General features: G+C 40.8%; 1 protein-coding gene across 1 annotated transcript in view; it reads left to right on the top strand.

Moving 5' to 3' along the window:
- PDE1C (phosphodiesterase 1C) overlaps window positions 1-12175 on the top strand; it is a 188381-nt gene extending 176206 nt beyond the window's left edge. The window contains exon 17 of the mRNA XM_021540500.4: window positions 8203-12175. The gene's annotated coding sequence lies outside the window, so the exon portion shown is untranslated. The remainder of the gene's footprint in view (window positions 1-8202) is intronic.
- The last annotated feature ends 3622 nt before the right edge of the window (window positions 12176-15797 follow it).

A 15797-nucleotide genomic window follows, 5' to 3' on the forward strand; every position in this document is an offset into this window, starting at 1 on the left:
TCCTTTGAGATTTTCACATGTCTCTTGTTTAGCCTGCTTTTTATTATTCATAGGAGCCTAGATACACAGTCTTTAGGATGCTGGATTGCTTTTTGATTCTACTTTACATGACAAGCCGAAAAATTGGGAATTCCATTTGTCTTAATTTAGGTGAATATTTGGAATACTCAGGTTCATGGTGAAAAAAAAAAATCATCACTGAAGGCAACTTAACTAGGGTTTTTTGAGTAGTTGCCTGTATGGGGAACATTTTTCTGTGTTACGTCTGGTCCGTTAGATATATTTCTGCACAGCAATGGCATATGGTTGCATTGCTCCTCAGGGATAACATTCATGGTCCTAGAGACATGGTCCAATGTGTAACTTATACAGTGCATTGCAGAAACTGTTCCTTGATTTTGCACCATCAATTCATTTATTGCACCAGTCAGGGAATACAGCTGTGATGTTGCTTCTATTATAGTCCTTATCCCATTTAGGAAAATTTGCCTGTGCAATGATGCATATAAATTTTCCACTTCAGCAAAAGGAAAGTCCTCCTTTGCTCCCAGATGCAAGAATTATGTTCGCTACAGTGACAATCAGGCTTCTTTTTCCTGATGCAACACTTAGTCCTGAAAGAGAAAAAAAAATAATGTCTACTCATGAGGAGGAAGAATATGAAATGGCTCCTCGAAAGACATTGGTGACGTTTAGATTGCATCTTTAATAACTCACAGAACAGCTAACTTCCAATTTGAGCATACCAGCTACAGATAGAAGGACTCTTAAAAGGTGTGGCATCCCATCCCAAAAAAACAACATGCAAGTACCCAGATACTCATGACTGAAAAGTGTAATCTTTATTACTTATAATCATTAATTGATCACTAGGCTATTCATTATTTTCTCTCTTTCTAAACCACTCTTTTCCTTTTTTTAACTTCAAAACCTGATACTTACAAGCAATTACAAATGTAGAAGAAATTCAACAAGTCCTATTAGCTGAAAAGTGGTTTTTTTTTTGACTCAGGCTAAAGTGTTTAGGAGTTTAATTCAAAAGAAGTGATTGGCCACTGGCTGCCAGAGCCCAGGCTAGCTCAGTGATATTCTGGAGGCAATAGCAAGTGTAGGGAACTGACTCGATTGGGATGTTGCCAGAGCCAGAACCTTAGAGCCAAGTGCCCTACACTAGAGACTCCACAGCAGTACAGCAGGGATCAAGCAAATAAGTCAGGAGAGGTTCTTTCATGGTGAGAATCCAACTCATTTATTGGCAGGTACAGGAAGGAGTGGAGTTGAAGGGGTCATGGGCAAAAAAGAGCCCCAAGCACTTCTGTTCACGGGTTTTTAAGCTTTCATAAGACAGGGGGTGGGAACAACAAGACAACCAATGGGGGAACACTCAGGGTGTGGTTTTAAGAACAGTAACTAATCAGAATGAGGGGAGGAGAGAGAGTTTTTCCAGAAACTATGTCTGAACCCTGTCTCCTCCCCTCATCCTGATTAGTTACTGTTCCCTGCCCTGGGTGTAACTAGCAGGGAACATTCCAGAACAAAAGGTAGGGTTTACACTGATGGATAGGACAGAAGGGGCAAGTTGTCTTGATAGGCAGGGAAGGGTCTGGAAGGAAAGGAGGAGATTACTTGAGGGACAACTGGATAGAAGGGTCCAATTTGAGGAGAAACCAACTGTGATAGCATGGGGGTGGGGGGGGTAACAGAAAAAAATGTTATTAAATCAGAACATACAGCTGAACAGTCAACAATAAAATTAACACTCCGCAACTGTGATTGTCAAATATTGAAAAAATCCAAATGAGAATTTTTGCTTTGAAATGGTGTTTCACATTTTTATCCAGCATTAAGTAAATTGTAAACAAATATGTTTTGTTTTAGTTAGATGAAAAGCTTAGCTTGATCTTTTATTTTCTATCTATCCACCCCACTGCCCTACCCAACCTCCAATCTCCAACAGACATTTTGCCATGCAATTCCTTGTGTCCAACTCAGAGCTAGGCATTATCCTAATTTTTTGTTTTAGTTACTCAGCCAAAGAAGCCCAGTGCTTATTACAAAATTCTAATTCACATATGTAGCTGGAAACTTTGCTGGTTTTGATTGTCCTTCTTCCTGTGGAAGGTTCTATTTGATTTGTATGGTAGGGTTTTGGTAGTGGGAAGGGCTGGAGGGGTGGCTTTTCTGAGAACCCACTAGAAGCTTCCCTCATGTCTGATAGAGCCACTCCTAGCCAGCTCCAAGATGGATCCACCCACCATGAATAAGCCTATCAGTAGTGTATGAGAAATCCTCCCATGAGGAGGAAAGAGCAGCAGAGACAATCTTTGAAGAACTTACTGTAACCCCCATTCTCTGTCCTCCTGTGCCCTGTGGAGGAATAGGTAGAGAATCAAGAATAAAGTTAAGCCCAGGAAGGAGGGAGAGGTGGGAGAAAGGTGTTATAAGATGTGGTTTTACTTCACATTATCCGACTGTGATTTTATCAATAAATTAAATAAATTTTCCCAAGTCAAGTATGTTTTACCTGTGACAGTAACTGGTTAATGATCTCTCCCTGCCCTTATCTCAAAACATGATCCTTTTCTTATATAATCTCTCCCCAAGTCCAGCTTAGGAGAGGAGTGATAGAGCAGCACCTTGTGTCTAGCCAAGGTCAACCCATCACACAACTCATTCTCCTTGCCCCTTGAAAGGAATGGGGCTCTAGTTTCAATCCATAATGGAACATCTCTTTATGAAAACAATTATCAAGTTTTTACCCCAAACATAAGCAGAGGTTTGAATTATATTTGATTATCAAATATAGAGTAAGGTTTTGCACCTAAGTTTGTAGGTCGCTTTACTGTCCTAGGGTGACATTGTGATGCTTGTATCCCCAGTCATCTGTCCTGTTTATGCTGGATATTATGTTCTGTGCCTTCAAGACTGGCTCCGAAAAGCCAAGTTCTGTTTTGTTATCAGCCTGCTCACTCCCCCACAGTCTGCTGGACACAGGCGGTGGTACACAGTGCTGCTTTTGCTTTTTGCTTTCACCTTTGCTCTTGCTCTTTGCTCTTGCTCCTGCTTCTGCTTACTTTTGCTTTTTTTGCTTGTTAGTTAGTTTATCTGGGCAGTCTGAATTTTTCCCTGGACTGTCTTTCTTTCCCTTTTCTTGGAACCATTCGAACCTGCTCTGGACTGGGACCTGGAAAACACTGAGAGTTCGCACTTTGTGCCCTGCAGCAGCCATTCCAAGTGCCAGAGGGACCTATAACAGAGCAACTACTGCCAGGAGAGACTTTCTGAATTTGTCATCTCTTCAGAGCAGTGGAAGAGTTTTGTCATCTGGTGATGTTCGTTTTTTGTGCTGAGGAGTGCTTTGCCTATTAAATAAACATGTTTTTTTTCCACTTCTCTCCAAGGAAATTCTTCCCAAACCGGGGGAGGGGGGTGGAGAGGGGCGGGTGGGGGGGGGAATAGTGGGGAGAGGGGGCATGGGAGTTTGCTTTCTGAGGGCTCCTTCTGGAAGTTTTCTCCCAAATTTGCCCTAAACCAGGACACCTTAACTAGTAAGTATCTAATTTATTTCAGGAAACTCAATAATTACTTGGTGTAACCAAGCCTTTGCCAGTGTATTCAAAATATTTTTATCTGTTTTTATATATTTCCATAATATACGGGCAGTCAAATAACATATATTACAACAAAACTGATCTCTTTCATCACTGATGTTATCCTAGGTCAAGTGGAATGCAAACTGTCAAGCAAACATAAAACTCAACATTAGTATGAAAAAAACTAGAAATTGTTTGACTTCATGAATGATCTAGGCACAATTATGTGCCAAAGCTCCAAAATCAGGGTACCTTCTATGCTAATGCTATTTCTCATCATAGAAAAATTAATGTTATGCACTTGAGTCATGTGCTAAATTGGAGTGATGTTATTTAAATTCATTCACTAAGCAAATATTCAAAACCTTTTTCCAAGAACATTTATTCTTGTTTTCCCTTGGTTTCAAGGGAACGCAAGCACTTTCAAATAGCATTTTGTTTTCTTTGAAAAAAAAATCACTCCAAAATTTCTCATTCATTATACATACCGATAACAAAGATTAATTATGATGCATATTTCTTCTTTATTTCATTGATCTTCTGAACTTTGCTTCTTAGGCCTCATACATCTCTTATGCAATGGAAGAAAAAAAACACCATACTATACAGAATTTATTTCTTCATGGTCATAATTATCTTTGAAAAGGCTTTCAAATGGCTTTAGTGAGAGACAGGATCCTCCAGTGTTGAGAACCGAGTACTTATGATTTCAACATCTTCATTTTATTTTGAGCACTTAGAAATAGCTTCAACGGTTCTTTGCAGGTAGAAAAGCTGCAGATAGTGACTAAGCCCACTATAGAACTCAGGGAGACAAGAAATACCCAGGTTTGGGGGGAAAAGCTTACAAAAAAGAAAATTCATTCCTTTACATCCTGTAAGATGCTGAGTCAGTCCACAAAGGAATTAAAAAGGAATTAAAAGTGGCAGATTTGGTGATGTGTCTCAGCAACTGTAAATACTTCTGTCATTTGTGGTAGGAAAGATTGGATTATAGATTATGTGAGATGCAGTTACTCAGACTATTTTACCTCACTGTGCACTGTATCAATAGTAATTGTTTTATGATATCCAAGACCATACAAGAAATTGCAATTTCTTTTGTCATTTCACTCAGTGCTTGGATGGAGCTGGGTTCTGGAGGGAGCAGGGCTTGCAATAAATAATCTCATTTTGAAAAAACTCTGCTTTTAATTAGTAGGGATAGAAGCTACTGTCAAGAACCATGTCAGTTTGCTATGAACACTTGAACAACCTTACTGGGTTAGACCAAAAGTCCCTTTAGCTCTCCATCACCTGCATGACAACATTTCATAGCAGACATCTTAATGAACAAAAATCAAAATTAGAGCAATGGGTGTATCCCACTACAGTTTTCTGTGTTCTGGAGGCCCAAGGCAGAGGTCAAATCTCTGACTTGGATAAATTTTGATGGATTTATCTTCTATTGTCTGATTATCTTTGGAGCCCTGGTACTTTTGTGTACTGGGCACTGAGGCAACACAATTCAAAATTTTCTTAGGTGTTACGTGACAAATCATATCCCCTATCATGCACCAGCTACTGGGAAAGTTCAACGAGGCAATGGACTACTTAAGACTACCCTCAAGGCACTTGGTGAGGAACCTTCAGGAACTGGGAATCAAACTTAGCAAAAGCCATCTGATGGTCAACACCTGAGGGTCCATCAATCGAGCTGGCCCTGCCCAATCTGAACCCTTGCAGACAGTGGATGGAGATAAAGTCCCTGTGGTACATATGAAAGGTATTTTAGGAAAGACTGTTTGGATTAATCCCACCTCAGGCAAAGACAAACCCATCCATGGGATTGTTTTTGCTCAAGGACCCGGTTACACTTGTTGGGTAATGCAGAAGGATGGGGAAACCCGTTGTGTACCACAGGGAAACCTGGTCTTAAGTGAGAACTGTGCGTAAGGTTTCATCATGATACAGATAATGTCCCAAACTGAGAAGCAAGATGTTTTCTATTGCTATCTGTGTTAAGTGGGCAGTTTTCCTTATCTCCTGTTAATGGGCCCATCAATGTTTTGCCATGTGACTCAGAGATAACTCCCTCTAGGAGCCATTTCTGTTTAAGGGTAATCAAGGACCCACTGCATGACTCAGAATGACATCAGCCCATTGTGAGAGGCTCCACCCAGGGGGGAGGAGCTAAGCATCCCTACCTAGATATATTCTGGGGTTTGGGACAGAGCGGCCAGCCTCCCCACAGGTTTCCAAAAGGAACAGCTGGGGCTTTCCACTGGACCTTCAGAGGGAGACTATACCCTTCTACAGGTTCTGTTCCAACATAACCACATCTGCCACTCCAGGAGGACTGTAGCCACTCCAGTTTGGACTGCTATCAACACGCTGGCCAAAGGGGTGTCAGGTTGTATTCTGACTCTGTCAGTGGTTTTTCTTTTGTATTATTGCATGTATTTTCTTTCTTTTCCCTTTTCCTAATAAACTATATTTCTGACTTGGGAGTCATTCACTGGTTTTGCTTTCAAAAAAGAACACCCCACCAAGCAGAAAAACAATTCAAAGCAAGATCTGTGCTGCTATGTTCTTACTGGAGCTGATGATGCAGCTAACAGAAATAAAAAGCTATCACAGAATCATAGGAAGTTAAGGGGTTGAAATGGACCTTAAAGGTCATCTAGTCCTAGCCTCCCTTGCATGGACAGGGGCACCTACCACTAGACCAGGTTGCTCAAGGCCTTAGTCTATCTGGCTTTGAACACTGCCAGGGCTGGGACATCCACAGCCTTTCTGCATTGACTCCACAGGCAGGGAACTTCCAGAGAATGGAGAAAACTGCATTTTGCCTTGCTTCATTAACAGGGATGGGAGGGTTTAAAATTCTTGTAAGTGTGGATGACATAGGAAGAGAAGCACGTGTTGGGTGATATTTCGAGCTCTGTTTCAGATTCCTGGTGTGATTCAGCAAATCCTTTAAGAAGTTCAGAAATACATACTGCTCAAATATGTCATTTAGTCCACCTGCCCCAAATAATTACCCTTCCTTCTGGGTCAGTCTTTTCTCTTTAAAATGTGGCTAATTTTAAGTGTCATGGGATTGTTATGATCCTGTTAATGACAGTAGATCAGGCTGAATGTTTTAGTTGGGAAACATAATAGAAATTATTATTATTTAATAATATTATTTAATTATTATTAGGCTGTTACTACTGCCTATTGTACATTATGCTGGAAATGCGACAACTCAGTCTAAATGAATCAAATAAAATGCGGAAAGCGTAATTCTTTCAAACGGTGTCTTAGAATTACATCAGTGAGCAAGATTTTGTAGTAGCAATTTACAGGGGACTCTCCTGAAAGGAAAGCTTCGCCTGCTATCTGTGTGGTAGAAGATACCAACTCACTAGTACATTTGTGCAGGCGCTGTATACATTCAACACAGACAATGTAGTCCAGCAGCAAAGGTTTTGACAGTAACTTTTCTCCTTTGCCCAAATATCATTAAAAAAAATAAAAAAAAAAAAAGACAGTAGATTTTTGAGTGCAAAAGAAATTGGTTTCCTGAAAGGAACCAAAATATATTTTGATGCAATAATGTCTTCCAAGGCATGCCCAGCCCTACAGGTAAATTCATTTCTCCTTGGGCTGAATGTGCTTGGTTGAGAGACTCATTCAAATGCGCTTTCAAACTCGGTAATATAAGCATCGCTAGAATTGCAGCAGGTACCAGGTGTAGTCAGGGAGCCAGTTAGAACAGCCAGTATAGAGTAAAATATTAATGTTCCTGTTTGAAGCCTTTTCAGAGGATTTCTAGAGATGGTTATGAGACTAATTGGATAGACTGTCCTGTTTAATTAGAAATTGTCCATTTTCACTAGAAATAACAAAAATATTTATTGTCTGTACTTCTTTCTCAAGGAGATCTGTTTATTGTAAAGATGCACTTGTAGTATAACTACACAGAAAACAGTTATGTTTGTACATTCAGGATAATATTAGTCAAACATAGCCTAATTATGAGGCCAAGGGATTATACATATTTGACAGAGGAGTCAAGCAGATTGTAAAATGTACATATTTTGTTATATCTTTGGTGCCTCTCCATACTTAAGGGTGTGTTTTTTGCTGAAAGCCCAATGAGACCAAACAGCTTTTAAAATGTAGTGTTCTTTTGTGTTTGCAGCATTTTCTTTTCTTCATTTCAAACCACATGTACAACATTCTTGCCTTCATAAGCAAAAAGGTACTGGAAAAGATGTTGATCAAAGATGATCAGGGCGTTTACAGCAAAGAAACCTATTAAAATCTCTTGATCTAAGCATGCTGGACTCTGTTATGTGATCTTTTTGATTATGAAGTTTGAATTCTAGTTGGATTAATCTGATTATAATAGATTTCAATTTATTAGGACCGAATGGTATTTCCAGTTGTGCCTATAAGAGGTATTGGCATGCCTCACCTTGTACCCATTCAACAGTTAAGTAAATTTCACTGCTTGCAGAAAATGAGGATATCTAAACTGATACCCTTGTTTTACTTTCCCAGATTATCTACCCCTTGGACAAAATGGAGAAAGGCAGCATTTGACACTTTTTTATTTCTTTTTTTTCTCTTCTTTTTCCAGATACAGAAGAGTAAAAATACATTTAAATAGAGATTGCAAATCTCTTTCATCATTTTATCTGACATTCTTCATTCCTGTTCTCCTACTCCTGCAAAGACCAGATTCTGGGAAAGGCAGAAACACTGGAAACAGTCCTCCTCTCACTAGCTACTTCACAGCTAATGATTTTGGTTCAAAGATGGGGGCCTTGTTTTTCTAGTTAATTTTGTTTGTTTGTTCATGTATATATGTTTTTATTGTTGTTTTTTCTGGAAGGTTTCTTGTTAAAAGGTCCAATTTTGATTTCATGATGCAAATCGTTCCATTTTTCTGGACAGGTCAAGGAAATAGAAAAAAGCATCCTTCAAAAGCTGGTTTTGCCCTTTGCTATGCATCAGCTTCTGAAACCAACACTAGGATGATGCAAAAGAATATAAAAGAAAAAAAAAATTCAAAAATTCCTTGCTAATAATTCACTTTTTCTCTTTCTTTTCACTGAAAGCCTTTTCCAATTGCTAGCAGACAGAATTTGACATCAGTTTTACCCCTGTAGAAGATTTTATTGATAAGAACAGTGATTTCGTAGAGCCATTTGACAATTTCTTGAGAATTTATATCTTTCACACTTAATACAATGATAGAAAAATATTTTTCTTTCTAAACAGCAGTCAGACTCCTTCAACCCTTGATTTTGGTTTTTATTTTTTAAGTTAGGAAAGGAATAACCAATAAAAGCAATATGCTTTTGGGGCAAATTTTGTTTATCAAACTCTGAACACATGTATTAATATACTGTGTGGTGTGCCTGTATAACTTGATATTGCAGAAAATTATCTGTTTCTCAAATTTTTTCATGACCCACTGTTTGTCTGACCTGAAGATCTTGGAGGAGAGGAGCATCAGAGAATCACATGGATCAATTCTTACTCTCATCTCAGTTTGGTCTTTCATCACCGACTAAATGGACAGTCCAATGAAAAGAAAAAGCATTGTTGGATAAGGATGAGCAGAAAAAAAACTAAAATAAGAATGTATGAGGAACATCAAGCACATTTGTGTTTCTGGCTTGGGATCTTAATAGGAATCCACCTAATTGCAAGAAATTTTGCCTGTTTGTGTGGAAGTCAAGACATACACATACATACAATTTACATATACAATACATACAACTATTTTTGCTGAACAGCTTGCTGTTCAGGATGAGATCTTGCTGTATTACTCATATATGTATTTTTTAAGGAATCATACTCCTGTCATGGAACTTTTCCATGTAGAGAACATGCAAAATGTTGACTTAGGAAGGTAAATCTTAGTATTTCCTTTTCATGTTCAAAAGCCCAGAACTTTGCAATCAAAATCTGGGTCTCTGTTCCTTCTCAAACTGTGTATATATAGGGAGATGTGTCCTGTGACACTAGGAAAAATTAGAGCAGTAAGCTTAGATTAAATAAATTTTAAAAGCGAACTTTTAAAATTGATTAGTAAGAAGAATCATTCTTCTTTCTTAAGAAGAAAACATTCTTACTTAAGAGTGTTTAGTATTTTTGATTTTCATTATTGAGTCTAGAGATATTTTAAGGGTTTCTTTCTACTCCAGTTCAAATTTGTTCAAAGCCAGAGATTTTCCATTATGTTCATGCTGTGAATAGGCTGCACTTCAATCACATGTTTCCAGAAAGAAGTGCAAAAAGAATTCTTGACATTTTTGGAACTCTCAATTGGCTTCACTGAACCAGCTCATTTAAATGAAACAGAAGTTTCTATTTGTGAGTTTGTGGTTCAATAGTAGCTCTGGTGTAAATTTTTGGGGAAAGTGAAGGGCTCGGAGGACAGTGGCTCCATCATCCACACTGAGCACATTCCATGTTGTGGCAGGCTGTCACCTCTTAGCATTTTTTTGACTCCTCTTTTTCCTCCTCCATCAGCATTCAGCCCCAATGAGAGTAGTAGAATATTAATTCCAGCCCTGAGCAGGTTCTTTGAAGGCACACTGATCAAAAACAATAATGCTGAACTAAATACCACAGAGTGACAGTCTGTGCCTAGTTAGACTTCTCTGGGGAGTCAGGGAAAATATACCCTAACACAGTGTTTGTTCAGAGGTGCAAAATTATTTAGTCAGTATTTTGTGTTACTCTCCCCTTTTTACAGGGGCTAAAGACGCCTTAGATTATGCACACTAGAAAAATATTTTTTTTTAAAAAACTATATACTTTTCTTCACCTGTTTCTGATATATACTTTCTCCTTCCTTCCTTCCTTCCTTCCTTCCTTCCTTCCTTCCTTCCTTCCTTCCTTCCTTCCTTCCTTCCTTCCTTCCTCCCTCCCTTCCTTCCTCCCTTCCTCCCTTCCTCCCTTCCTCCCTTCCTTCCTTCCTTCCTCCCTTCCTCTTTCTCCTCATAGTTGGTCAGTCCTTGTTTATCATGCAATATCACAAAGGTGTGAAATCAGGATGGAAAACATTTTTTTCCTTGATTATTAGGGTTATTAACTATTGGCAGGAGCTAGTAAAGGAAGTTGTAGCTTTGATATCTCTTGGGGGCTGCAAATCAGACTTGCCATTCAAGAAGCAATGCTATAGGGAAAGTTACTGATATCAGCACACAGGTGTACTGCAAAATGTTTTTTAATACACAGACAGTCAGAGATAGGCCTAACAGTCTACTTCTTTTAACTTATTTGTGTAAGCTACAGTGAATTATAAACATTTCTTAGTTTATTTTTGTTGTCATTTTAAGAAATAAGTGAAATATATTAGCTGGGAAAATATAAAGTGAAAGTGAAATCTAGAAATCAAAACCCTACAAAGAGACTGGGCCAGGTGAAAGCATCTCTTGTGGGGTTGCCTCCTTACTTTTTCCCCTCACCTTCCTGAAACATTCTGCAGCCTTGTGCTGGTGCATCATGAGCCAACGTATGGGTATGCTTGGACACCTCCCAGTTAAACTAGAGAACACTGTGCAAATGTGTAAAATAATAATAAAACATAATGATCAAAAATTACATACCTTCATTCTCTTATTTTATTAGGAATCAGTCAGAAACTGAAAAAGGATTAGGTGTTCATCAGCTAATGGCCTATGTTTGTAATGTGAGAAAGGATTTCTGGTTTTACATCTTTACCTAAATTTTCCAGGTGTATAGAAATTATGTTTTCAGATTACTTTCTTTCCCATCCGTAAGAGGATCCGTAAGACCGCACAAGCAATGAATAAGTCAAAAATTCTTTAAATATTGTGTCCATACCATCTGCCTCATGCTGAAATTTTAAAAAATTATATGGAAGCACCTATCTGAAGGCACAAAGGAGCCAGAGTGCATTTTGCAGAGGACAGCACAAGCTAGGAAGTTGTGTGTTAAAAATTACATTCTTCCACCTCTGCACAGTGGCTGCTGGTGCTCCCAGAAGGCACATGTCTTCTGCTTCCCAGAAACTGATATATAGTTTGAGAGGGAGAATCCAGGCACTTTCCCCTCCTAAAACAGAGAGGATGCAAGTATCAGGGTTTTGTTCTTTATCTGGGATTGGTGTTCAGGGAATTAGCAGACCTTGGATTCACGGTGACATAGTGCTTGGACTCTGTTGCGGTCACTGTGTTACCCCAGCTTTCAGTTTCCTAACCCAGATTTGCTACGTCTCCCCCTCGAATCCACGGGGATAGAACCCCTGTGGAGCCCGGCCAGCTGGGCAGTGGGACGAGGCAGGCAGAGGGAAGGAACTTCTCCTTGGATCCCAGGGGGCTTGGAGAAGCTCCCACGTGAGTCCAAAGACGAGCTGGTCCCACAAGCAAAGGAAAGAGGCGTTCTCCCTCAGGATTAGTTCCAAAGTTTAATGAGGGCCTGGAGAGATCCCAGACCACATCTGACTTTGAAGCACCTCCAGAGCAAGAGAGAGAAGTCGCTGCCCAGAGCAGCCAGATATAGGGGGGCGGGAAACCCGAGCAGGCAATGGGGGAAGGACATGGGAGTGGCTCTCTGGGGGCAAGGCCTCAGAGTGACCACTGAGGAGGGGGTCTGGGAGGAGTCCCAGCCAGGGTCCAGCTACCTGGTGACCCTGGGAGAAGGATCTGGACAAAGGGGAAGGGTCACCAGGTGATGGACACATCACCTGGGACGAAACAGGGGGATGGGTTGGGGTTTGATGGACATACAGGTACTGATGGAAAAGCTCCCATTACCTGGGGCTTTACACCTGAACAGATGATCAGCCCTGGCAAGGTGGCCTATCAGCTGATAGAAAGGTGTCTTGCCTACCCCAATGAACATCAGCAGCTTCTCACCCTATACTGGGGCCTGGCCTGTGCCTGCTGAACCACAGTTCCATACTCTCAGAGGACTGTAGTTGTGGCAGGAACCCAAACTGCATTTGAGGACATTATAACTGAGACAGGGACTCAAACCACAGTGAGTAACAGGCCCATGCCATCGATTAGTAAGGGAGGAAGAGGAAGAGGAAGAGGAAGAGGAAGAGGAAGAGGAAGAGGAAGAGGAAGAGGAAGAGGAAGAGGAAGAGGAAGAGGAAGAGGAAGAGGAAGAGGAAGAGGAAGAGGAAGAGGAAGAGGAAGAGGAAGAGGAAGAGGAAGAGGAAGAGGAAGAGGAAGAGGAAGAGGAGGACAAGGAGGAGGAACGGGATTAGATGGAATAATCAGGTCCTGCAACAGGAGGTCCTTCAACACACAAATTTAAAGGAGTGAGGTAAATCAAACAGGAAATCCAAGTTACTCTGACTTCATCAGAACTTTAAGACTTGTGAAAAGACTACAGCCACCATCCAGATGAGTGGATTTCTTCGACACTGGGATAATGGAGCCAACAGTCAGCGGTTAGAAGGTAATGAAGTCCAGCAGTTGAGACCCTTTGCTAGGGGTTGGGAAGTTGAAAGAGGAATTGGAAAAGAAGGAGTCATTTGCAGCCTCTGTAGACAGCTCCTATCAAGCATGAGGGCAAGATGTTAATTTAAGATCTTTTAAGATCATTTATGGAAGCCCCACTATTTGCTATAGAACACGTTAGAGCTCCAGAACACCTGCAATGTCTTGATGATATCATTGTGTGGAGCAATACAGAAAAATAAGTTTTTGAAAAAGGAAAGAATAAAAAGTCCAAATCCTTATGAAAGCTGGTCTTGCCATAAAACAAAGTGAAAGGAACTGCCCAGGTGATCCAGGTCTTGGGAATAAACTCCCCAGGAAAGTGACCACCACAGTTGAAGTTATCCAGTGTCTGAGAAAATTAGCAGTGTTAGAAGTCATCTATAGAAATCGAAAAAAGAATAAGGTCCCTAAAGATCCAGAGGTTGTCCCTTGCACAATGGCCCTATGGAGGAAGGTGGTTCAAAGAGCCCCTGCATCATATTCCAGCAGCTTCATATCATGGTATTACCTGCAAATGGATACATCAGCCGTAGAAATTGAATCCTCCTGGTCTGAAATGCAGCAGAAATTCTGCATACTTTCACATACCTATGAGCCAGCAGCCCAGCTTTTAGGGACAGCCCAAGAGATCAGTTCTGTCCTGCCTCAATCAGAGAGAAGGAAAACCCCAGGGGGAGGCCAGATGGCTAACTCTGGTTCTTTCTTCAAACCTGGGGTGGACATGAGGAAGAGGGATGGTGAATCTACCTTTAAGCTAGAAGCTTGTGTCCATGAACTCAGAGGGAAGAGAGTTGTTAAGTCACCTAAGAAGACTGTCAGTTGCTGCAGAGAGACAATAAGGTAATCAGCAATCTCCCAGACAGAAAAGAACTAAAATAATTTCCTTTAACCCTGAAGAGGGATCTTTTGATCTGGCATTGCAAAGGCCAGACAGTAAATACTCTGACCAGGAACAGAAATAGAAGGTCCCTGCCTTTGCCCAGGAAGAAGAAAGGGATGGCCAGACTATGTGGATTCAATGGCCTGGCACATCAGATGCACAGAAGTATAAAACTGAAGTACACACTGCTGCCATCAAGGCGTAGGAGTGCACAGAACCCATCTGGATCTTTGGAGTGACAGGGGAATGCCAGGAGCTGTCTGTATTTGAGGCCGAGGTAAGTTTAACAAGCAACAAGTGAGAAAAGCGATCCATTGTGCTGGCCCAGAGTCCCCTTGTATCCTTGGCATCAACTGCCTGAGTAGAGGGTACTTCAAGGAACCCAAAGAGTATTGATGGCCTTTTGGTGTAGCTACTGTGAATGCAGAGAAGATCAAACAGTTATCCACAATGCCTGACCTCATATAAGATCCCTTCATTGTTGGATTGTTTAAAGTTGAAGACCAGCAAGCTTCGATTGCTACCAAGACAATGCACCAGTGGCAATATTGCACCAACAGAAATTCTATAACTCACATCCATTAACTAATTTGTTTACTGGAGAACCAAGGAGTGATCAGCAGGACACACTCATCCTTTAACATATGACCAGTGCAAAAGTCTAATTTGGAATGGAGGCTGATAGTAGACTATCATGGCCTGAATGAAGCCATGCTGCCTGAGTGCTGTCGTACTGGACATATTGGAACTTCAATATGACCTGGAGTCAAAGAAAGCCAAATGGTATGCCACAATTGATATCACTAATGCATTTTCCTCAATCTCTCTGGCAGCAGAATGCAGACCACAGTTTCCTTTCACTTGAAGGGGTGGCCAGTATACCTGGAATCAACTGCCTCAGGGGTAGAAATAAACCCAGCTGTTTGCCATAGATTGATCCAGATTGCACTGGAACAGGGTGGAGTTCCAGAACACCTGCAATGACTTGATGATATCATTGTGTGGAGCAATACAGCAGAAGTTTTTGAAAAAATCATTTTGAAAGCTGGTCTTGCCATAAAACAAAGTAAAGGGAACTGCACAGGAGATCCAGCACTTGAGAATAAAATCGCAGGATGGATGCCATCATGTGCCTTTGTATGTGGTTAACAATATAGCAACTATATCTCTGCCAGGAGAACATACAAGTTTTTCAAGGCCTTGTGAGGTTATGGAAAATGCACATTCCTGGTTATAGTCAATTTGTTAGCCCCCTCTCTCAAGTGACCTGGAAGAAGAACCAAGTCAAATGGGTCCTTGAGCATCAACAGGCTTTTGAGCAGATTAGACAGGAAATAGCTTGTGTGGTAGCTCTTGGGCCTGTCTGGACAGGAACAGCCATATGAAATGCACTCTACACTGCAGCTAGGAAGTATGGTCTCACCTGGAGCCTCTGCCAAAGAGCATCAGGAGAAACCCAGGGTCAAGGTTTTAGAGCCAAGGTTATAGACAATCAGAAGCCCACTATACTCCAATGGAAAAAGAGATATTAGCAGCCTCTGAGGAGGTTTGAACCACCTCAGAAGTTTTTGGAACATAAATATGTCTCCTTTTGGCACTGTGATTGCCCATGCTATGTTGGATGTTCAAAGAAAATACCCCTTCAAGATAAATTGAGTCAGTGGGTATCACATTGTACAACAAGCCTGAATGGGAAAAGCCAGTTTCCCAGGAACACTGGAAGAGATTATGGACTGGCCAGAAGGCAGAGATTTTTGAGCATTGCCTGAGTGGTGACTTGTACCCAAGAAGCACCACCATAAAACAAGCTATGCGAAAATGAAAGAGTCTATGCCCTGTTTACTGATAGATCCTGCTGTGTGA

The sequence above is a fragment of the Lonchura striata genome, chromosome 2, assembly GCF_050655825.1.
Source record: "Lonchura striata isolate lonStrDom1 chromosome 2, ASM5065582v1, whole genome shotgun sequence".
In the NCBI taxonomy this organism is placed as follows: domain Eukaryota; kingdom Metazoa; phylum Chordata; class Aves; order Passeriformes; family Estrildidae; genus Lonchura; species Lonchura striata.